Source organism: Canis lupus, chromosome 11, assembly GCF_011100685.1.
Source record: "Canis lupus familiaris isolate Mischka breed German Shepherd chromosome 11, alternate assembly UU_Cfam_GSD_1.0, whole genome shotgun sequence".
Taxonomy (NCBI): Eukaryota; Metazoa; Chordata; class Mammalia; order Carnivora; family Canidae; genus Canis; species Canis lupus.
The window spans coordinates 47,093,205-47,118,018 of record NC_049232.1 but is presented as its reverse complement, the minus strand read 5'-3'; the positions used below and the strand labels follow the sequence as shown (position 1 = coordinate 47,118,018).

The following is a 24,814-nucleotide window of genomic DNA, read 5'->3' as shown; positions in this document are numbered from 1 at the left end:
AAACAACATATAATGAAAAGCAGTGGAATAATGTTGCCAAGAAACCTCTTCTCACAGGTGAGTGAAGAATCCCTAAATGCTTCTAGAAGAGCGCTCAGCTAGTGGTCAGAGAGAGGGAAGCCTGGCCCTAAATCTTCCACTAATTAACCTCAGGAACTTAAAATCCCTCCCTCGCTTCCCTCCTCCATCATTTCTGTGTACTGGCTTCATGTTAGTTACTGGGATATAAGATAAAAGTTACTTCTACTTTGAAAAAGGGTTGGGGAAGATTGGCTGGGGGTCACATCACGTCCTTTGCAGTTCTCCTCTTCCATGATTTTCAATGGTTTCTTATGATTTTTCTGCTGTTCAAAATCTTATCACATGGTCAATATCATTCTTTTATTTGATTACTTACAGAAAAGGGGTCTTGAATGCAAGGTCACATAGCTGACTTGCAAGAGTTACTTATATATTCAATAAATATTTACTGAGTACTACTTTGTGCCCAGCATTGTGCTGGGGGACCAATAAGCACTGAATGAGATGGGGTTGCAGAGTAGGACCACACAGCCCTTTCCTAGGAATTCAAGTGAGAGTTTCAAGTTTCAGGAGAGTTGAGGTCTGTGTTTGATGGCTGAGCACACATTAGGCAGAGTTAAGAAATGACAGGCAGGGGAGGATGGGGCTCTGGTGCATAAGAGGTAAGTGAAGGACATTCAAGACAGTGAAGCCATGTGCTATTGGGAATGCAAATTGTGTTTGTCAGCTTGCCAGTCATTGGACATCCCTGCAGCACAAAGGAAAGAGGGACTGAGCAAAGATAGACCTTGAAGTTGATGCAGAGAAGTTCAGGAAGAGCCAGTCAGAGCAGTGTGGAATTTATCTTGAGGACAAGGAAGAGTTTCAGTGTGCATGATCAGATTTGCATTTAGAATAATAATTAATTTAAAAGCAACTGTCTTCTGAGAAAGGTATTAAGAGGGTGAGGTGGAGATCAGACATTTATAAATTCACTCCTTCTGAGCAAGTTAACCTTGTGTTTTAGGTATGTATCTTAGTCTCAATCTCAGGAAAGCCAAAATTTACTTTTTATAGCTCATACAATTGGTATTCTTATATTTGTATGTCTATAGTCTGGAAAAAATATTAACTGAAGTCATTGGTAGAGTTTGAATTTTTCCCCAGTGCTTCAGTGTTGGGCCACAGTCCCCAGATTTATAGCACACCATGATGTCACAGGCAGAAGATATGTGGACAGTAATCATTTGTTTATCCAGATATTGAAATCTCCTCCTTGCAGTTCCTGCAGGTTCGGCAGTCAGACTTGTTGACTGGGGCTGGTTGCTGAGGTCCTGTGTCAAGGGCTTCCAGTCCCTTGTCATTCTTCTGCAGAGCTGCTACACCTGATGACAGTGAGTGGCTACCTGTGCTCAGTCCTCTTACCACACCTCTCCTCTCTTCAGCCAGCCTGAGGCTAACTTTTTCATCCTGAATGTTTATTCCACTCTGCTTTTTCTATCCTTCCTATCCTTCTTCTTCTATCCTTCCAAATATCAGCAGACATTTTCAGTTCTCCTAAGCATTCAGGCTATTGATAAACAAAAGCCAGAAAGAATTAACTGGACCTGTGCTTTTCCACATGGCATGTACCTCCTCAGAGACCATGAGCTACAAGTGCTGATAGCCCACCTGAATTGTGATAAAAGTAAAGGAAGGGAAACAGAGAGGAAGAAAAACCCAAATGAAACAGAGTACGTATTTCAAAGCTTCACCTGCTTTTCACACTGTTTCCTGCCTTGCTTTCTCAATTGCATCTGTTTAATTTCTCAATTTAGTCCCCATTTTTATTTATTCATCTAATTCTTAATAAAAATAAGAGCTCTTATTTATTTAATAAGAGCTCTCCTCTGTGCAGACCACTGCACTGGCCTCTTCATGTGCTGCATCAATTTGCTGGTCTTCTCTCCCCACCACAAGCTATGCCCAAGACCCCATCCCCAGGCCTGCAGAAGTTCACTTGAACATCAGGCCTACAGGGCAGGTTACACTGTATAGAACTCACTGCTCGCCCAAGCTTTCTTAATTTCTTCATTGTTCAGTGAGAAGATTGTACTGTGTTGTATCAAACGTGCTCTCTAATTTTGAAAATGTTAGGGTTCTTGGGGCACCTGAGTGGCTTAGTGGTTGAGCATCTGCCTTTGGCTCAGGGCGTGATTCCGGGGTCTGGGATCGAGTCCCACATCAGGCTCCTTGCAGGAAGCCTGCTTTTCCTTCTGCCTATGTCTCTGCCTCTCTGTGTCTCTCGTGAGTAAATAAATAAATAATATTTTTAAAAATGTTAGGATTCTAGGACTCTCTTTTTAATTATTTCCCCACTGACACTAGAGACTATTTTCTCCTGCCTACTCCATTTATTGTGTCCTGGCAAGTGTGAGAATCTAGACGTGTAAATTTCTCCATTCACACCCTCATTTGGCAGAGAGATGTGCTCAATGTCTGAGTGGAGGCCTGAGTGGGAGCCTCTAAAACTACATGGTGAGAAGTTCTATGGGATTGTTGCTGCTATAGCTCATTTACTTTATGAATCAAATAAGCCTTTGCAACCCATCTGAAGTTTAGCTGAAACATGGCTTTCTATGGAGAAATGAGTCTGTGTTCTGAATCACCACACTACATCTAGAACTGCCTATATTTAAGATTCTCTGAACATTTCTGTGGATTTAATAATCATCCCACCTGTGTTCCCTGCCAGGAATGAGAACTCTATTATTTTTGCAGCTACTGAATATGTTTTATTTCTTTTCCTTTTCCAGTGGAACGTCCAATAAAGTCGATCAGTTTTACAGTGTAGAGTGTTACTTTTTGAGAACAAGATAGCAAGATCCACAAAAAAAAGCTTTCACACCCTTTGGTTTAGCACTCTCATTTCTAAAAACCTATCCTAAGAAAATAATTCCAATATAGGAAAAGCTGTATTTATCAAGAAGTTTATTAAAACATGTTTATTAAAATAACAAATAAAAGACCATAACTTTGTTAGCAATTTCCCAAAATAAGATAATAGGGTAATGGTCAAATAAAATATGGCCCTTACTTAATGATATATTGTGAAATCATAACAATAATGCTTTAGAAAACAATGATACCATGTAAGGTCTGAAGTTACATTCATGATATGAAACAGTTAAATTTTAATTTTAAAAACACAGTTAAAAAATAAACTGATGGGTCCCTTTAAGGTAATGAGATTATTAGGTTTTCCTCTGTATTTCTAGATATTTCTGTATTATATTTATAATTAAATAAAAATATTGTTAAAAATATTATAATCAACCAATATTCACAAAATATTGAAATAACAGAACTGATTTCTTTGACTGGAGAGGACATTTGGGGATAAGCAATTATAGAGAAGTATCACAGAAATGTTCAATCCTTATTTGATGTGCCTATTCCTATCATTGCTAAAGTAGTGAATCAATAAACAAACATAAGGTAATAAGTCACTAAGGCTATGGTTTTATAAGTTTTGTCATTGATTAAAATAGGGGTGATTGAGGGACACCTGGGTGGCTCAGTGGTTGAGCATCTGCCTTTTTGGCTCAGAGTGATCCAGGTCTGGGGATCAAGTCCCGCATCAGGCTACCTGCAGGGAGCCTGCTTCTCTGTCTGCCTGTGTCTCTGCCTCTCTCTCTGTGTCTCTCATGAATAAATAAATAAATAAATTTTAAAAATAGGAGTGATTGTAACAAATCCATTAGTACTAAGATTTTAGTACCAATTATTGCTATTACTATTAATAGTAATACTATTATATTATTTAGAAATTAATAGTAACAACTGAATAGGTATAAAGATAGGTCTATTTTCCTTTCAGACAAATAATAAAATAATATTAATAACCATTTAAAATTAGCAGAAGTGGGGGATCCCTGGGTGGCTCAGCAGTTTAGTGCCTGCCTTCCGCCAACAGTGTAATCCTAAAGTCCTGGGATTGAGTCCCACGTCAGGCTCCCTGCATGGAGCCTGCTTCTCTCTCTGCCTCTCTCTCTCTGTGTCTCTCATGAATAAATAAATGAAATTTTTTAAAAAATAAAAAAAATAAAAATAAAATTAGCAGAAGTAGATTTATTCAGTGAGAATATTACCTTTCCTTCTGTACATGAGAGTGTCCGTGGGTGTGTGTACCATTGGAGATATCTTGTAATAGTTAGCCATACATAAGGGTTTGATATAATAAGGCATCTGTGAAGTCCTATAAGACAGCAAATACTCTTTTCAAGTAAGAAATTTAACACACATTTTCTCAAATTACAGTTCTGTGGCTTCTGAACTAAGAGATCTGGGATAAGTCACTGGATCTGCCTGAGTCTCAAGTTCTTGCAAAATTAGAGTAAGGATACCCTACTCTCTATTGCAAGAACTAAATGAGATAATAACTATTTCCTGGCGAGAAGTAATTCTGTGATAGTTAACTTATCTCTTGAAAAGGCAGCAGAGCATGTTGGTTGAAAGCACAAATGCTGGAGCAAACTTGGCTCTGAAACCCACCTCTGTCACTTATGAGCTATGTGCCCTTAGGCAGATGACTTAATGGCAGTGTACCATTTCCTCCTCTGTGAATATGAACATGTGATAATATGAGCACTGTCCTCATAGAGTTGTTAAAATTAAATAAATACACCCATATAAAGTACCTATGGCAGTTCCCAGGACTAAGCAAGTACTCAGCAGTTGTGTATTCTTATCAATATTCTATAGGTGAGATAAGGTAAAGAGAACCAGTATTTATCAAATATATTATACATGAACTATTATTTTAAACCCTCTGTTTATATCATCTCAATAACCCTCACTGCAATCCTGAGAGGTGAGAATTTCTTTCACTATTTTGCAGACCAGGAAATAGAGTCAAAGAAAACTCTAGTATAATCAAGCACCTGTCCAATTGTTGAAGTCCTTCTCTATCCCGTTTCTCTTGTTGTTAGATTGGTTCTCCTCCTAAAGGTAGATACTGTGTGAGTTAGTTGATTTATTTACCATGTTTTCACAGTCTATTTCATGAGACATGCTAGATTTCATTGGAAAAATCTTTGGTTTTATGCCCTTGTGTGATGTGTATTTACAATATCCAAACACCTGAAAGCCCATGAAAAGGCACAGAAAGGAAGGGTGGATTTATTAATGACAAGCCAAATCTATGTAGAGCACTGCTACCTGCTCAAATGCTAAATGAAATAATTTAAATAATTTGTTTCTCTATTTTGAGGGGCATTATGTGCGAGGTGCAGTTCTTGTGCTGAAGATACGAGGCAAGCCAAAAGGAATGATCTATCCTTCAATAAATTTACAGTCCATTTTTAGAGACAGATATTTAAAAAACTAAATGGAAATATAGATGTATAAGTTGTGATATTTGCTATAAGAAGAAAAATCAGGTACAATAGGAAAAAACATCTCTGTGAACTGAGGGTAATAAAATTTTGATAGGAGTAGAGGAAGGTTTCTCTGTGGAGGTGACGTTTAAATTGAAACCTAAGGGGTGAAGGGAAGGCAGCCCCGAGAAGGTGCAGGGAAGTAAAAGTAAAAAAGATGTCTCTGTTACCTGGACAATTAGAATAACAGAGAAATACAATTCGGTGGAGTTATATTTTGGCTGAAGTTGGAGCAAGTAGAAATCACATGTAGTCTAAATTACTCTTAGAAATTTGTTAAATAGCCTGAGTAGAATACTATATATAGTTATTGCACAGTAATTGTTATGCCTATTAAGACTGGGTCTAAATGCATGTATCCCATCATTCAAATCATCATGTCTTTAAAACAAATAACAAATGCCTATATCCTTGTGACAGGGTGAAAAATTCTAAACTTTTCTCTTTTGCTTATAGGGTTTACTCCACTGCATTTTAGGATTATTTTAGGGGCACATGTGTGGTTCAGTTGATTAAGCATCCAGCTCTTGATTTTGATTTAGGTCATGATCTCAGGGTTGTGAGATCGAGCCCCGTGTTGGGCTCCTTGCTGAACATGGTGTCTGCTTGAGATCCTCTCTTCCTGCTTCCCTGCCCACTATTACTCAGGCACATGTATGTGCTCTCCCTTTCTCAAAAAAGACAAAAAAAAAAAAAAGAAAGAAAGAAAATAAGCAAGAACAGAAGCAATAACAGAAAGAAGAACTAAAAAAGACATAACTAACTGAAGAAGAAAGAACCCTCACGAAATAAGACAAAAGACTGCCGAACGAGAAAGAAAGAAAGAAAAAAAAAAAACCCCCCCTCCCTCCCTAGCTAGCCTAAAGAAAAATAAGGGCAATTTATCTTAGGGCAATGGCTGTTAAATGCCAGTGTGCTTAAACTTCTCTGTAGTTGTTCTGATCTATGAACAAAATGGTTTCTTTTAAGGATGCCCAGGTAGAAGGTTGGACACTATGAAGCCTTCCTCATTTCACTGTGCTTTTAAGCTCTCCATTTCTGTTCAGGAGTTAGGCTCCTTGCCCAGCTGTTTTTCTCTGAACTCAACCTCTCTGTCTAGCATAAGTACAGTGCTTAGAATGAAGGAGTTTTGTGTTCTTTAGCTGTACTTGTAGAGACAAGCCACCAAAGCTTCTGTTGATGACCCTAATTTGTTTTATTTCTAAACTGACTTTAGAAAAATTGTCCTCATAAAGTTCAGAGATCTCAAGATCACTCTCAGTTTCTATAATTCTCCAGAAAGACTCAGAAATCATTAAAAGCTACAATACTTAGGGTTGTGGCTTATTACAGCAAAAGGATACAGATTAAAATATGCCAAGAAAAGAGATATGTGGAGTAGAGTCCAGGAGAGTTCCAAATGTGACGCTTCTAGGGGTCCTTTCCCCAAAGAGTCACAGATAACAGTAGTTTTTCTGACAGTGATATGTGACAGTACACAGGGTAACTCATAGTTTCAACCAGGAAAACTCACTTGAATCTTGGCATCCATAGTTTTTGTTGGGGCTTGGTCACATAGACATGGTTGACTACCTTCATGCCCAAACTTTATTCTCCAGCTCCTCTAGATATCAAGCTGATACCAAAGGACCCAAAACTCTCATTATAAATCACACCATTAAATTCTGTCATCTGGCCAAAGCCCCCACATAAACAGAGACTATATCTTCTTAGGAAGGACATTCTAAGGATTCCAAGATCACCTCCTAGGAGCCAAGATCAAAGATAAGACCTCTCTTTGGATAAGGCTAATTATTTATTACACAGTCCTGTTCCAATATTTCAGATACCTAAAACATTTATATACAGCACAGTAATAATGGACTTTCTTAACATAATCTTGATAAAAGAAAAAGGAACATAAATCTAATGATATGATGACAGGGAAATGATAGTCATATCCCTCCAAGCTTCTATAGTTAGGATATTCCTAACTGATAGAATTGCCTATCATGCTGAACTGTAAACCGGTTGTTTTTGTTCTCTGATAGGAAAAATAATCATCTAATAAGAGTAGTGAGTTGCACAAAGGGCAGAGGTGAGAAAAAGTTTGAGGAACTGAAGAAAAGCTACGATAGTGAGAGCACACTCTCACTATTTAAACAATCAATTAACACATAGTTTCTATGCTGCCTCTATTATATACTATATTATTACAATAAAATAACTAGAGAAAAATGCTGTTAAGAAAATCATATGAAAAATACATTTAAAGCACACTACTGTGAAATATCTGCATGTAGGTGGACCCTTGGAGTTCACACCTGTGTTGTTCAAGGGTTGACTGTAACACTCTACTGTGTGCTTCTTTAAAAATATCTTTTTTTCTAGGCTCAGTGTGATTCTTTGAGTCATTGATAGTCCCTACCGTTTTTTCTCCAACTCTTTCACACTTCTTATTTCCTCTACAGAACTGGCTTATTTGAACTTGCCAGGTAAATGGTTATTTGTTTCTCTTTTCTTTCAAATGCTATTTGGTCACTCACTAGTTAATATTTGGCCCATTTTAGAGACTAGCTCTGAGGTTTCTTTGGTTCTGCCCAGAAGTCATCTGGTTGCTTTTACAACTGGACCAAGTTTTTCCCTTTGGTACCTCCTTCATTAGTAATTGTTAGTTGATAGCTCCTGAGTGGGAAGTTGCTTTCTTATACCGTCTGTATTCAGTTGTCCCGTGAGTGGCCTATTCCCATCCCATTGTATGCCAAGCAATTCATTTCCTTTTTCCTTCCAGGATTCACTCTTGTAGCATGCCAAACCAAGTCCCAAACAGATGTCTCACTTTTTCAGATGCTAGGCAAAGTATTTTTGGCTGATTGGTTTTTAGTGGCCCTCAGGGGCTAAATGATTTTTTTTCTCTTATTTATTTTTAAAGCTTCTGAACATAAATTTGTTTGGTGAGAGATCCAGATTAGTAATCAAGAAACTAATGTGACTCCAAAAACCAACCAGCCATCAAAAACTTGGGTTTAAAAGCCACTAGTGAGATTCTGAGAAGTTAGATCTTTCTGTAAATAAGCTTACTTGAGCACTCATTAAGAGCTTGTGTCTCTAGGGAGCTGGATTGGTAACTTTGCAAAACTAGTTAGAGGAGTGTGATTGCCATCATCTAAGCATCTACAAGAGAAAGACTACAATGGTAGACACACTTGCAGAATGTCCAATTAACTAAATCAATATATAAATGTTCTTGAATGAATAAATATATGTCATTGTCCTCCATGTATAAAGATGTAGAAAGAATAACTCACTGGTGATTCTATATTTTCCTAGAAATTATAACTGTAGATAGACATTTAATTCCTTGGGATTAAAACAGCCCTCCAGATACATACCTCTGTATGACATCCCTATGGTTACTTCCACAGATTACCACACTGTTTTTGGCTTTAAACAACAACACACACTTAATTCTTTTAAAGTTCTGGAAGTCAGAAGTTTTTTGGGCTGAAATCAAGGTTCCAGGAGGCCTCAGCTTCCATTAGAGGCTTTAGAGGAGAATCCATTTCCTTTCCTTTCTTAGTGTATACAGCTTCATCCCTTGCTCCTGGCCCCTTCTTCCCTCTCCAGAGTCAGTTTAGGTACTTCAGTCCTTACATTGCCTTCTTCTTTGGTAGTCAAATCTTCCTCTGCCTCCCTCTAATGAGGACATTGAGAGTCCACCTGGATAGTCCAAAATAACCTCTCCATTTTGAGATCCTGAACTTAATCACATCTACAAAGTTCCTTTTGCCATGTAAGGTAAAATATTCACAGATTCCAAGGATTGAGATCTAAATATCTTTGAGGCCACTATTCAGCCTGGTATAACCTATGAACAGTCTAGAGTCTTTGCCTTACCTGTGTCTTAAAGTATGTAAAGGCTTTTACAGACTTTAAATACATACAGCAATAAAAATTCACTTGTTCATTCCTTCATTTAGTTATTCATTTTGATCCCATTTAGTGCTTTTTTTAAAATTTTATTTATTTATTCATGAGAAAAAGAGAGAGAGAGAGAGACGGACAGACAGACAGACAGACTCAGGCAGAGGGAGAAGCAGGCGCCATGCAGGGAGCCTGACGTGGGACTCAATCCTGGGTCTCCAGGATCACCCCTGGGCTGAAGATGGTGCTAAACCGCTGAGGCATCCGTGCTGCCCCCATTTAGTGCTTTAACCTCTGAGGTTATGTTGGAAATAAGTAACAGAGAGATCATTTTAATTTAGCCATGATTTACAATAAGATTATTAAGCAGCTTAATTATTTCCTGTGGTTAACTGTTCTTTGTATTTACAATGAGCATCCATTGAACCAGAAAGTAGTTTTGCTTTCTTAAAGAACCTTACTTGAACCTTGCCATCTATAAGTTTGAATTTCCTTTTGCCTTATTCATTCAATAAATTCAATCACTTGCAGAGAAGCCAGACTTCAGAATTTATCAATGAGCACAGAAAACAGGGGTGCTTTCATCTATTAGGATTCTTCCTGTTATAAGCAACATAAAAATAGTTTGCGCTAGTTAGAACAGAACAAAATAGGGTTGTACCTGCACAGGTAATTGAAACATCCAGGGTAGGACTGGTTTATCAAGTAAGGGTCAAAGCAGGAAACAGATGGAACACTCAGATTGAGAAATTTGAGAAATAGGTATTAAAGGGAATATGCAGAAAGTTGTGGGCAGGATAGAAGGAAGCCACAAGAGAGTGCGGTAGCCCAGGGACTGCAGAGCTGTTGGTAAGCCTAAAGACTGGGAGAGGGTAGATATAGGGACCTGAATATAGATCCCTGTGGAGAGGATCATCTGACAAGAGCTGGGATTTTAGTGAAGGTACACAGCAGACCTATTGCAGCACCTCAAGATAATGAAATAGCCTTACTTTCTTTGCCTTTCTTTTTCCCATCTCTTGTTCCCATTTGCAGTTGTTGCAACTGTTGTAGCTGGAGGACAGGTGGGAAGGTTGTTACACATGCAGTCTCCTGTCCTCCCACTGAGCAAGACAGAAAAGGCTGGATGTGGAGGGGTGAATGGAAGGTTTTGGCACACCAAAGCATTGCTAATTTTAGGATCTCAGGGTTAACTTTTCTCTTTCCTATCAGTCTGCTCTGCTTCCTTCTTCTGTTGTCTGTCCAGTCTGAGACAGACTCTCTCCGCACCCTGCAAGGCAATTATAGCCCTTCCTCTTTCATATATGAGAATATGAGAAATGAGAATACCTCTGTCTCTATTCATGTAGTCTTGGCCAAATCTGCAGTCATCATATGAGATGACCTATCTGTCTTTCAGTCAGTCATTGTGGCTAAGGGATTGCAAGGCTCTAATGGGCCCTGCCAGACTCCTCTAGCCTCTGAGAAGGGGTGGAATCAGCTTCATGGGGCTATATGACATGAGGGAAATGGATAGAAGGATTCACAAATAACAGTCTCACATTTACATGTGAAATGTCAATGGATGCAGAGTGGCCAGTATTTTATTTTTTTCCCAGTGATTAGAAACTTTTAGGTCTAAAACGTGCTCTTTAAAAGATTAATGCATTAATCTCTTTATGACCAATACAGGGTACTATTTTTAGGTACACTTTCAAGTCTCTCAATTGTTTTCTTTACTCACATGTGCCATAAAAGTGACTTTGCTATCATAATTCCATTTTCTATTATTGCTTACACCTTTTAAATGGAATATTTAATATTGAAAATGCACACGTTTGTGTATACTTTTACATTTTCTATAACAGTGTTCACATGAAATCTTCGTGACTATCTTATAATGAAGGTACTTTAGCAATTTAGGACTGTTACCTAGAAAGAGATTAAATGACTTACACATTTCAGGAACTTGAGTAAGTTTAAGCTAAGGCTTTTCTCATAGTAGACAAATACACATGTGGAAACAATTCAGGATTTGGTTATGTGTGTGTGTGTGTGTGTGTGTTTAATGATATACCAAAGACTAGGGGCTTGAACATTTTATGATTTCATAAGGACTAACATTCTTGCTTGCAAGATATGTTCCCCACTGACCCATTACTATGTATGAAATTTCCAAAGCATTCCTTAGGAATTTCTTTGTGGTTCCTCTGTAGATATGTACATTTGAATTAAGTGAAAAAACACTAACTAGGAAAGGGTCATTATATTTTCCAGTCACTACATTTTTAACTGAACGACATGATTATTTCCTAATAAAATGTAAAACCCAGAGGGAATGTGATGTAGGCACAGACATTTTATGAAAGTTTGCAAAGCAAAGTGAGAACAAAGACATTTCCCTGCTCAAAAGAGCAAATCTGTATTACTCTTATAATTCAAATCTGAACTTCTGAACTTAATAACCATAAAGGATAGATTATGCCAGCACTCTGTAAATATGCAGCTGTATTAGGAAATCAAATTCTTTGATATCAGCTTTATCAAGTATTTTAAAAAGAGATATTCTGACCTTTAAAGGCAGTTCCTGCAACTCAGCATGTGTAGATCTGCTTTATAATGCCCATGCTTTTGAGAAATTCCACTTCTGAGAATCTATTTTAAAAGAATCATTTTAAATGAGGAAATATATATATGTATATTTGTTTGTTTATTTACTTATTTACAGTGTGATTGTTAGTCATAATGCTTTCTATAATAGTGAATTTTTTAGAACAGAACACTGGTTAGATATTACATTGCAACAATTGTCATAGTGTTTTTACTGATCTTATGTGAATCATGGGAATATGCTTCAATTTAAAAGAAGTGAGGAAAAAATAGTAATTACATTACAGTCTTATTACAACTATATAAAATACATATTTAGCTGAAGAAGTCAAAGGCTATAATACACAGTGTTAGCAGTGGTTGTGTTGGGATGCTGGAGCTATGGATGTTTTCCCTTCTTGTCTTCATTTTTAGAATTGTCTGTAATGTTCTTATACCACCAAACATAATTATAATACACTGGAAAAAATAACTTTATTTTTTTATATTCATATAATCTTTTGCAGTATATTCCTGAATAAAAGAATTCCTATGTTCCCTGCAACTTTGTATCCATTGTCTAAAAATGATTTCTAAAAAAATAAAAATAAAAATGATTTCTGATTGTAGTTGGTTTGCATAAATGATACATAGGCCTGGCTATTTGTAAACTGTTGTGTGCTTCTCTCCCAAAACTTTATCATGAACTCATGCTACTCATTCATAAACATTCACTGTGGATTGCATGCCATGTTGTATATTACGCTGCGTAATATACAAGGAGTTTGGTAATGATGATCTCTGGGATTGGCATGTAGGCTTGCCAGCTACTGAGGCAGAAAATGTAGTAAATGATAAGAAATGTGTCCCGTGATTGTTATCATCATCCTCGTACAGCTTCATGGCTGAACTCTCAAGCAGGACTGTAGGATAGGTTAAATGGGAGTAAACTAATTAGGCACGTCAGCTTCACTCATTAGTAATGGGAGGTAGTTCAGCCACTGCACATTCATGTCTGGCCATTTTCTGTGGCTCATGTATTTTGATAAATATCTTCCAGATGCCTGAGGGGAATGTCAAGTAAGCAATGTAGGAATGTCTATCTTGAAGTATTAGTTAAGTAGTTCTTAACTATTTTTCAGAGATTGAGGCTGGAGCTTCTGTAGGTGAACATATTAGAATACTGTGTATTTGTGGGGTTACTCTACACAGATCTTTGGGCATATTTTCTTCTAAGTTGTGTCTCTTAGTGGTTTTCCATGAATTCATATAGCCAGCTCATTGGGTTTTGCTTTGTGATTAATTTTTTTTAATTTTGTGGTTTTGTGATTATTATTGCTTTTGTGCTAGTTTTGATTTTGCTTTTGTTTTTCCAGAGTGATAACAAAATATACATGGAGGTGGGAGAATGGAGAAGGTGTGCAGGACCAAAGGCACAAAGATAGTTGGAGTGTTATTTTATGTAAATCGAAATACAACTTTCCTGATATATGTACTCTGATGTCTCTATTTTATGTGCATTTTAGTCTAACCTTCAAATCAATTTCTGAAAAAAAAATGGATGTAGTTTTTATTCATAAATGAACGTATGCATGTGTATATATTCATACATATATATCATACATTTTTCCTATATGATCTGTTTTCTATTGTATTTAATTTCTTATCATGTCTTTACTTCATTTAAGTCCTCATAAAGACTGCCAATTTATTTGTTTTCTCTACATTTTCTTTTAATGATTAGTGAGTTTTTATTATTTATTTATTTATTTATTTATTTATTTATTTATTAGTGAGTTTTTAAAGACTCCAAGTATTAGAGTGACTCCTAGAAACCGTATGGATAAGTCTTTCATGAGTTGTAGGAATACCTCCTGTGCTATTCTTGGGAGCTGCTAATTCAGCATCTGTTTCCATATTTCGGGAGGTAAGAAACTCACTGCATCAGGTAATAAGAAACTCCCTACCCCTTCAGTAGAACATTCTCCATTGCAGAATAGTATAGTTTTATGCTATGAAACAGGATTAAACAATAAGTTTTTTTTTTATTGATAGTCTTTCAAGTACCATGACAAGTATTGTGTCTGTCCAAATACTATTTCTTGAGTTAAAAGTTCTCTCTCATTTCTCCCTCCCAAACATATGGCACAGGTTTCATGTCCCTCAGGACTGTTTTATGAATGGATTCACTATGGTTGGTCAATATATTCTTTAAAATATTACATGTAGATAAGAATACAGTCTTTCAGAAGTAATCTTGCAAGCACTTAGTATAAAGTAATAATTATTTGATTATTTGCTGTAAGTATTATATCTCTCTACTAATTTTGTACATTTTTTATAACAAGGTCATGCCATTAACTCATAGAGATTGTGATCAGATTTTTTTTTTTTAAACAGAACTTGCTAGTAGGGCAAGTGTACCAGTTTGAGATTACATTCAATATAACAGTGACTAAAACACAACAGAATTTTTTCTTCCATGTCATGGAAGCCTGGAGTTAGGCAACCTCAGGTTAGTATGTCATAAAGGCTCTATGATATCATCAAGGATGTAGGCTCCTTCCAGCTTTGTGCTCTACAGTCCCTAACACAGGTGTTGCATTCTGTTGCAACAGATAGCTTCTTGACACCAGATTTTCTGATCATCTAGTGTGTAATTTATCTAAATAATCTATCCTTGCTCCCTTTTGATAGTCATTTTATTTTATTTTATGAAATGTATAGAACTTATACGTGTAAAATGTTTGTGGTACACACAGATATATTTAGACCATAAAAAATTTGCTTAAAGATTAAAAAATTGGATTATAGTTATTGATTTTCTGCCTTTTTATCCATTCATGTTTTAGATAGCTATTCTCTTGCTGCAAGATATATCACAGGAAAGTAAAGTAGGCATTTGTTCTTGGCAGGTTTAACTGAAGAGCTATTTCTGGGTTTTGCTAATATTGGATTATATTTATTGGTTCATCAACTTTAAAGTTCAGTAGAAAACTGGAGTAGGTAGGTTGCTATTCTTATCTAGCTAAATTGCTCACCTTCTTTTCCTAAGACTTGGCCAGACTGAGGCCAACAGCGTGATGACCATTTCTGAGATCTTATTGGAGAAAAGTAATATTCCATGGTTATGACAGGAGGTAGCATCACATTTTGCATGAGTCCTTTTCCCCTAATGCCTTATGCCATAAATTCTAGGGAAAAGTACAATTAAAATAGAAGACGAAAGCAGAATTTACCTTGTTGGTGTAAAGCATATGAACTGCATGGCAACTCCATGAGCGAGGTCTATTCTTATTTAGCTCAAAGAGTTTAAGTAATTTAACTGCATTTATATACATACGAGAGAATATTCACAATAAAAGCTGCATCTATGTGAAGCATATGGGAGGAAAGATGAAATGACTATATGTATAGATAATCGTTTATTATATTTTGGAGCCTCTCATGGTTAGTTGGCAAAGGCATTGAAATATGCCCTTCTGTTATAATTGTTTAGTTAGAGGGTAGCTAGCTCATAATAAGACCTCCCAAATGATATTTTATGAGACCTCTGTATCCCTCAAGATAACAATAGATATTTCATGAAGTTTTAAAGTATTGCATAAATTCAAGGAAACACTACTTATTATATCTTTTCTTAATGTTAGGGCATATGTCTAGTAGTATTACCCTTTGAGTAGAAATATAGATCTAGATGAAATATTCCAGATTGTATTGCCCTCATGTTGCCAAGTTGAGAAATAGGAGACCTAAAGTATGGACATCACCAACCTTGCTCTATAAAGTACATTCTGAATAATGCATACATTAGAAAGTATCATTTTCTCTTCTTGTGATACTTAATTATTTGCTTCCAATTTTTATTATTTTCAACAACATGACATTTTATATTGCATCATGAGTATAGGATAAATATTTGAAATGCTTATTCCTAGAAATTCCCTTCGAGTTTTTCCTTATGAGCTACTGAAATGTGATTGATTTACTGTTTGCTCATTGATGCTGAGTGTCTTGTTTACCTACACATTATTGCATGAAAGATATAGTTTGGATCTACTTTTGAGCTCAGGATCAATAAAGCAGGCAAATTACAAAATTGCATGCATCCTATTTCTTTAATAGTGAATATGTAATAAACATGATAAAACAATAAGTAGCATCAGATTATGATGAGACATGGATTCACATGAGACGTGAATATAGCCTGGAAGAACCTGAGACATTACAACTTATATTAGACACATTTCAGGGGGTGCCCAAAATACTTTTCCAATTTGGATTAAAGTTGTCTTTATACCATCTATCCCCTGGACATTTAAAATGCATATCAGCACATTAGAGGTTCTGAATTTTACAGTAAAGATGCCTATGCAATATTGTATAACATAGAATACTCTAAACTGATTTGGCCCAAAGCATTTTATCCTAGAAAATATAATCAACATCTTGTGGGGCAGTTGTTCCTCTCATGAAATTAAATTGAGTAACATTGGGATGCCTGGATGGCTCAGCGGTTGGGCATCTGCCTTTGGCTCAGGGTATGATCCTGGGGTCCTGGGATCGAGTCCCACATCGGGCTTCCTGCATGGAGCCTGCTTCTCCCTCTGCCTGTGTCTCTGCCTCTCTCTGTGTGTCACTCATGAATAAATAAATAAAATCTCTAAAAAAATTGAGTAACATTGATATAGAATATATAAATTACTCCATTGACACTACAGTATGTTTGCCCACTTAAAGATAATCTTTTGGATTCAAATCTGTCTATCTGAACAAAAAAGGAGAAAATATTCATTTTATGCAATAAGAATTTAACTCATTAGGTGACAGAGAAAACAGTACCCCCTAACTGAAAATATTTGGTCAGGCAAGGGGAGGGAAGAAAGAGAGTTTGATAGAGAATGAGTAGAAATTCATGGTATCTTCTGTGGACAACTACTCAGGCTGTGTTATATACCGTAGCAAGGTACTCAGAGCTTTGTTGTGGTTTTCTCTTCAGTATCCTTAAGTACAAATTATATGTGAGAAATCTGTCTCAGAAGAAAAAGAGGTCATTATGCTTTGGAAAATATAGGAGATAAGGTCTTCAGTGATTGAAATCTGCAAATATACATTGCTTTAAAAAACTGTGGTATAACCATTTTCTTAGATTCATGACTTAACAGTTCCCAGTACAAACTGAGCAGGTACACATATACACAGAAAGAAGCATTATTCTGCTGGAAAGAATTTTAAGTTCTCGTCTTGAGATGGCCTTCCTGCTTCAGTGTCTAAAACCATGATCTCTTTGTATAAATGGAATAACGACCACTTCCTTTATTTTTTTTTTCCCAAGGTGATCTTAAAAAAGGCAACCAAGGATTCTAGTATGTAATAAAATAAATTTAATATTAATTTTTTGCCCTTTCCTCTGATAGTTTATAAAATTTATAAAAGTGTTTCTTGGTGCCCCTTTCTCCCTAAAATATATTTTAATAGCTACCCCCAAACAGCCCCGTTTCTCTATGGAGCCCCAAGCTCTTCCTTTAATTTGAATGTAAACACAGAAACACTTCTGTGTTTTGTAGAGTGTTTATGAGTGTGCATATGTGTCTTGTCCATGAGAGAATAAATACTGAATCAAGCAGAGTTTATTTTCTTTTTAAGATTTTATTTATTTATTCATGAGAGACACAGAGAGGCAGAGACGCAGGCAGAGGGAGAAGCAGACTCTCTGTGGGTATCCTGATGCAGGACTCAATCCCAGGACCCCAGGATCATGACCTGATCCAAAGGCAGATGCTCAACCACTAAGCAGGTGCCCCTCAAGCAGAGTTTCTATACAGATTGTAAATGGTTTGGTTTGACTTGCATTGTAAATGAACTTCTGGCCTAAATGAGATGACTTGTAATAGAGTTTGCTTGGTATTGTGTTAATAACTGCTTGAGTTTCAAGATGTTGGCTTTTTTCCTAACTTGTTTAGAGAAAGAAAAAAAAAAAAAAAAGAGAGTGGGGTGGGATATGCACCTGGCAGGTGTCATTAGCTTAAACCTAATTGTAATCATTATGCTTTTGAAAATTAAAATTGCAAGAAATGAACCTTAATGATGAAATATGTTCTCAGCCTTTGAAGCAGGTGAGGCTTAGATTCACAAGGTCCACTGTTCAAACTGATGTAAATGTGCTACATATCTGATTCCACATCACTTTGATTAGTAACCCTGTTTTGTATTCACTCAAAAATTTGCCATAACAGTAAATACTGTGCCAGGATGTCTTAAAACATTGAACTTTTTAAGCTTAATGTGACAGAAAGGCCATTTACAAACTGAAGACCTGTGATGATTATCTGCTCTGCCAATTAACTAGATAATCATCCAATTCTGTTTTAATTATTTTTTTCAGTTTCGGATATTTTCATCTATATGTTTATATCCATAAATGATAAAGGCCACGTGTGTTCTGTTAACTGCTATATCCTCAGGATCTTGTATTTCATTCCTGTCATCTTTGCACACTCCATGTAATTAATGCACAATACAGAATTGTTGAAGACTTAATTTATTGGCATTTCCATCTATGTATCTATCATTTATCTCTCTGTTGCATGTACTCTCCCATCTCTTATCATTATAAATGTACAGTTATAAATGTTAGAATGCACAAGGAATATTTCAAACTACTCTCTTATTCTCCAGCACAATAAAGGTTGCAAGATTTGGAGAACTAAATTAAAATGGGTAATGAAGGTTAATATTTCAGTAAACCTACTAAATCCTTACTTTTACCTTACTCTCCCTTCACAGAGCAAATAATTTATAATTTGGCTAGAATAAGAAATTATTTCCTTGCATATGTCCTTATATAAATAGATACCTGGACAAAGAATATAATTTTTAACGATTACTATCGCATATGTTATTAAAATAATACCATTATTATGATAATAGATTTCCATCAAGTTAGTAAAATAGATTTGAAATCGTCTTGTCTTAAAGTATAGGTTTTATTATGAACACATAATTCACTTTGGAGATCCTTGAGAGAACTCAAAGAAAAAGGTACTTTTTAAAAAAGATTTTATTTATTTATTCATGAGAGACAAAGAGAGAGAGAGAGAGGCAGAGACACAAGCAGAGGGAGAAGCAGGCTCCATGCAGGGAGCCCGACGTTGTACTCAATCCCAGGTCTCCAGGATCACACCCTGACTGAAAGCGGTGCTAAACCACTCAGCCACCTGGGCTGCCCAAAAAAAGATACTTTTTTAGATCAGCTGAACTTGAGTGCAGATTTTTACCAGTTATAGAAGGTATGATGTGTTGGGCAGGATAGATTAAGTTATTTTGCAAAAATAAGCATCATCAAAATTACAGAGACTGAAGCAACAAAAGTCCATCCCTTGCCCATATATATGTTCATATATATGTGAATTGCTTGGGGGCCCTCTACTCAGTTTAGTTAGTCTGCAACTCAGGCTGACAGGGCGGCCACCACACAGAATGCTGCTGATCACTGTGCCAGTAGAAAAGAAGAGATCTGAAAGGCCTACCACCAAAGATTATGTGGCAAGCATCACTTCTCACAAATCACTAGATTCTACGTAACTCTAAGAAAGTCAGGAGGTGGTATCTTATCATGAACCCAGAAGGCAGGGAGAGAGAAATAGTTTTATGACTATCACAGTATATTTGTGATTATCTGGCTTAAACATTGTATGTTCAACACATGGTATATATTTATAGACTAGCTAAAACTGAGATATAAGGAGAAGTTCCAGTGATTACCAATGAGGATAACATGACATGTGAATTAAGATACCATGCAAGGAGAAAATAATGGCCTTGACTCAAAACCACAAGAGCTAATACTTAAGTTTGTGTATGTTGATTTCTACTTGAACTGTTTCTCATATGGGCAACTCTACGGTGAGCAGCTAAAGGGAATTAGTTATTTATTTTATTTATTTTTTTTAATTTATTTTTTATTGGTGTTCAATTTACTAACATACAGAATAACCCCCAGTGCCCGTCACCCATTCACTCCCACCCCCTGCCCTCCTCCCCTTCTACCACCCCTAGTTCGTTTCCCAGAGTTAGCAGTCTTTACGTTCTGTCTCCCTTTCTGATATTTCCCACACATTTCTTCTCCCTTCTCTTATATTCCCTTTCACTATTATTTATATTCCCCAAATGAATGAGAACATATAATGTTTGTCCTTCTCCGACTGACTTACTTCACTCAGCATAATACCCTCCAGTTCCATCCACGTTGAAGCAAATGGTGGGTATTTGTCATTTCTAATAGCTGAGTAATATTCCATTGTATACATAAACCACATCTTCTTTATCCATTCATCTTTCTTTGGACACCGAGGCTCCTTCCACAGTTTGGCTATCGTGGACATTGCTGCTATAAACATCGGGGTGCAGGTGTCCCGGCGTTTCATTGCATTTGTATCTTTGGGGTAAATCCCCAACAGTGCAATTGCTGGGTCGTAGGGCAGGTATATTTTTAACTGTTTGAGGAACCTCCACACAGTTTTCCAGAGTGGCTGCACCAGTTCACATTCCCACCAACAGTGTATGAGGGTTCCCTTTTCTCCGCATCCTCTCCAACATTTGTTGTTTCCTGCCTTGTTAATTTGCCCCATTCTCACTGGTGTGAGGTGGTATCTCATTGTGGTTTTGATTTGTATTTCCCTGATGGCAAGTGATGCAGAGCATTTTCTCATGTGCATGTTGGCCATGTCTATGTCTTCCTCTGTGAGATTTCTGTTCATGTCTTTTGCCCATTTCATGATTGGATTGTTTGTTTCTTTGGTGTTGAGTTTAAGAAGTTCTTTATAGATCTTGGATACCAGTCCTTTATCTGATATGTCATTTGCAAATATCTTCTCCCATTCTGTAGGTTGTCTTTGAGTTTTGTTGACTGTATCCTTTGCTGTGCAAAAGCTTCTTATCTTGATGAAGTCCCAATAGTTCATTTTTGCTTTTGTTTCTTTTGCCTTCGTGGATGTATCTTGCAAGAAGTTACTATGGCCGAGTTCAAAAAGGGTGTTGCCTGTGTTCTTCTCTAGGATTTTGATGGAATCTTGTCTCACATTTAGATCTTTCATCCATTTTGAGTTTATCTTTGTGTATGGTGCAAGAGAGTGGTCTAGTTTCATTCTTCTGCATGTGGATGTCCAATTTTCCCAGCACCATTTATTGAAGAAACTGTCTTTCTTCCAATGGATAGTCTTTCCTCCTTTATCGAGTATTAGTTGCACATAAGTTCAGGGTCCATTTCTAGATTCTCTATTCTGTTCCACTGATCTATGTGTCTGTTTTTGTGCCAGTACCACACTGTCTTGATGACCACAGCTTTGTAGTACAACCTGAAATCTGGCATTGTGATGCCCCCAGATATGGTTTTCTTTTTTAAAATTCCCCTGGCTATTCGGGGTCTTTTCTGATTCCACACAAATCTTAAAATAATTTGTTCTAACTCTCTGAAGAAAGTCCATGGTATTTTGATAGGGATTGCATTAAACGTGTATATTGCCCTGGGTAACATTGACATTTTCACAATATTAATTCTGCCAATCCATGAGCATGGAATATTTTTCCATCTCTTTGTGTCTTCCTCAATTTCTTTCAGAAGTGTCTATAGTTTTGAGGGTATAGATCCTTTACATCTTTGGTTAGGTTTATTCCTAGGTATCTTATGCTTTTGGGTGCAATTGTAAATGGGATTGACTCCTTAATTTCTCTTTCTTCAGTCTCATTGTTAGTGTATAGAAATGCCACTGACTTCTGGGCATTGATTTTGTATCCTACCACGCTACCGAATTGCTGTATGAGTTCTAGCAATCTTGGGGTGGAGACTTTTGGGTTTTCTATGTAGAGTATCATGTCATCGGCGAAGAGGGAGAGTTTGACTTCTTCTTTGCCAATTTGAATGCCTTTAATGTCTTTTTGTTGTCTGATTGCTGAGGCTAGGACTTCCAGTACTATGTTGAACAGCAGTGGTGAGAGTGGACATCCCTGTCTTGTTCCTGATCTTAGGGGAAAGGCTCCCAGTGCTTCCCCATTGAGAATGATATTTGCTGTGGGCTTTTCATAGATGGCTTTTAAGATGTCGAGGAATGTTCCCTCTATCCCTACACTCTGAAGAGTTTTGATCAGGAATGGATGCTGTATTTTGTCAAATGCTTTCTCTGCATCCAATGAGAGGATCATATGGTTCTTGGTTTTTCTCTTGCTGATATGATGAATCACATTGATTGTTTTACGGGTGTTGAACCAGCCTTGTGTCCCAGGGATAAATCCTACTTGGTCATGGTGAATAATTTTTTTAATGTACTGTTGGATCCTATTGGCCAGTATCTTGTTGAGAATTTTTGCATCCATGTTCATCAGGGATATTGGTCTGTAATTCTCCTTTTTGGTGGGGTCTTTGTCTGGTTTTGGAATTAAGGTGATGCTGGCCTCATAGAACGAATTTGGAAGTACTCCATTTCTTTCTATCTTTCCAAACAGCTTTAGGAGAATAGGTATGGTTTCTTCTTTAAACGTTTGATAAAATTCCCCTGGGAAGCCATCTGGCCCTGGACTCTTGTGTCTTGGGAGGTTTTTGATGACTGCTTCAATTTCCTCCCTGGTTATTGGCCTGTTCAGGTTTTCTATTTCTTCCTGTTCCAGTTTTGGTAGTTTGTGGCTTTTCAGGAATGCGTCCATTTCTTCTAGATTGCCTAATTTATTGGCGTATAGCTGTTCATAATATGTTTTTAAAATCGTTTGTATTTCCTTGGTGTTGGTAGTGATCTCTCCTTTTTCATTCATGATTTTATTAATTTGAGTCTTCTCTCTCTTCTTTTTAATAAGGCTGGCTAATGGTTTATCTATCTTGTTAATTCTTTCAAAGAACCAACTCCTGGTTCTGTTGATCTGTTCCACAGTTCTTCTGGTCTCGATTTCGTTGAGTTCTGCTCGAATCTTTATTAACTCCCTTCTTCTCTTGGGTGTAGGATCTATTTGCTGTTTTTTCTCTAGCTCCTTTATGTGTAAGGTTAGCTTTTGTATTTGAGTTCTTTCCAGTTTTTGAATGCATGCTTGTATTGCGATGTATTTCCCCCTTAGGACTGCTTTTGCTGCATCCCAAAGATTTTGAACGGTTGTATCTTCATTCTCATTAGTTTCCATGAATGTTTTTAATTCTTCCTTAATTTCCTGGTTGACCCTTTTATCTTTTAGCAGGATGGTCCTTAACCTCCACGTGTTTGAGGTCCTTCCAAACTTCTTGTTGTGATTTAGTTCTAATTTCAAGGCATTATGGTCTGAGAATATGCAGGGGACAATCCCAATCTTTTGGTATCGGTTCAGACCCGATTTGTGACCCAATATGTGGTCTATTCTGGAGAAAGTTCCATGTGCGCTTGAGAAGAATGTGTATTCAGTTGAGTTTGGATGTAAAGTTCTGTAGATATCTGTGAAATCCATCTGGTCCAGTGTATCATTTAAAGCTCTCGTTTCTTTGGAGATGTTGTGCTTAGAAGACCTATCAAGTATAGAAAGAGCTAGATTGAAGTCACCAAGTATAAGTGTATTATTATCTAAGTATTTCTTCACTTTGGTTAATAATTGATTTATATATTGGCAGCTCCCACATTCGGGGCATATATATTGAGGATTGCTAAGTCCTCTTGTTGAATAGATCCTTTAAATATGATATAGTGTCCCTCTTCATCTCTCACTACAGTCTTTGGGGTAAATTTTAGTTTATCTGATATAAGGATGGCTACCCCTGCTTTCTTTTGAGGACCATTCGAATGGTAAATGGTTCTCCAACCTTTTATTTTCAGGCTGTAGGTGTCCTTCTGTCTAAAATGAGTCTCTTGTAGACAGCAAATAGATGGGTCCTGCTTTTTTATCCAGTCTGAAACCCTGCGCCTTTTGATGGGGTCATTAAGCCCGTTCACGTTCAGAGTTACTATTGAGAGATATGAGTTTAGTGTCATCATGATATCTATTCAGTCCTTGTTTTTGTGGAATGTTCCACTGAACTTCTTCTTAAAGGGGAATTTTAAGAGTCCCCCTTAAAATTTCTTGCAGAGCTGGTTTGGAGGTCACATATTCTTTTAGTTGCTGCCTGTCTTGGAAGCTCTTTATCTCTCCTTCCATTTTGAATGAGAGCCTTGCTGGATAAAGTATTCTTGGTTGCATGTTCTTCTCATGGAGGACCCTGAATATATCCTGCCAGCCCTTTCTGGCCTGCCAGGTCTCTGTGGAGAGGTCTGCTGTTACCCTAATACTCCTCCCCATAAAAGTCAGGGATTTCTTGTCTCTTGCTGCTTTAAGGATCTTCTCCTTATCTTTGGAATTTGCAAGCTTCACTATTAAATGTCGAGGTGTTGAACGGTTTTTATTGATTTTAGGGGGGGATCTCTCTATTTCCTGGATCTGAATGCCTGTTTCCCTTCCCAGATTAGGGAAGTTTTCAGCTAGAATTTGTTCAAATACATATTCTGGCCCTCTGTCCCTTTCGGCGCCCTCGGGACCCCAATTAAACGTAGGTTTTTCTTTCTCAGGCTGTCGTTTATTTCCCTTAATCTATCTTCATGGTCTTTTAATTGTTTGTCTCTTTTTTCCTCAGTTTCCCTCTTTGCTATCAACTTGTCTTCTAGGTCACTCACTCGTTCTTCCACCTCGTTAACCCTCGTCGTTAGGACTTCTAGTTTGGATTGCATCTCATTCAATTGATTTTTAATTTCTGCCTGATTAGCTCTAAATTCTGCAGTCATGAAGTCTCTTGAGTCCTTTATACTTTTTCCTAGAGCCACCGGTAGCTGTATAATAGTGCTTCTGAATTGGCTTTCTGACATTGAATTGTAATCCAGATTTTGTAGCTCTGTGGGAGAGAGGACTGTTTCTGATTCTTTCTTTTGAGGTGAGGTTTTCCTTCTAGT

The 24,814-nt window shown here is 37.0% G+C and overlaps 1 protein-coding gene and 1 long non-coding RNA gene across 6 annotated transcripts in view; one reads left to right on the top strand and one right to left on the bottom strand.

Annotated features, from left to right (window-relative positions):
* Positions 1 to 24,814, top strand: part of LINGO2 (leucine rich repeat and Ig domain containing 2) — a 1,117,067-nt gene that overhangs the window by 236,222 nt on the left and 856,031 nt on the right. The gene's annotated exons all lie outside the window — the stretch shown is intronic.
* LOC111098077 lies at positions 4,131 to 14,995 on the bottom strand. Its single transcript, XR_005366903.1, has 3 exons — positions 14,930 to 14,995; positions 11,872 to 11,954; positions 4,131 to 4,237 (listed from the first exon to the last, which is right to left on the bottom strand). It is a non-coding gene; the product is annotated as an uncharacterized LOC111098077 (long non-coding RNA).